Source organism: Coenobita brevimanus, chromosome 86 (assembly GCF_032717465.1).
Source record: "Coenobita brevimanus isolate Jiangsu-jjx chromosome 86, ASM3271746v2, whole genome shotgun sequence".
Taxonomy (NCBI): Eukaryota; Metazoa; Arthropoda; class Malacostraca; order Decapoda; family Coenobitidae; genus Coenobita; species Coenobita brevimanus.
In genome coordinates this window covers 31,653,871-31,654,081 of record NC_137039.1, presented here as the reverse complement: position 1 = coordinate 31,654,081, position 211 = coordinate 31,653,871, and positions in this window count along the sequence as shown.

Here is a 211-nt window from a genome sequence, read left to right as displayed (position 1 = left end):
TTATTCAATTCCCACTCCATTCCTTCTCTGCCTTTTCCCCTATCTTCCCTGATGCCTCTCACTCTCTCTTCTTTCTCCTATCTGTCTGTGTATTTGTATCTAAGTCTTATCACCTCTCTTTCACTTCCCTACTCTCTTCTTCACTCATGTTACTCTTTCTCTTTCCTTGTTACTTTCACTCTATCTTACAACTTATTCCTAATCTCTCTCT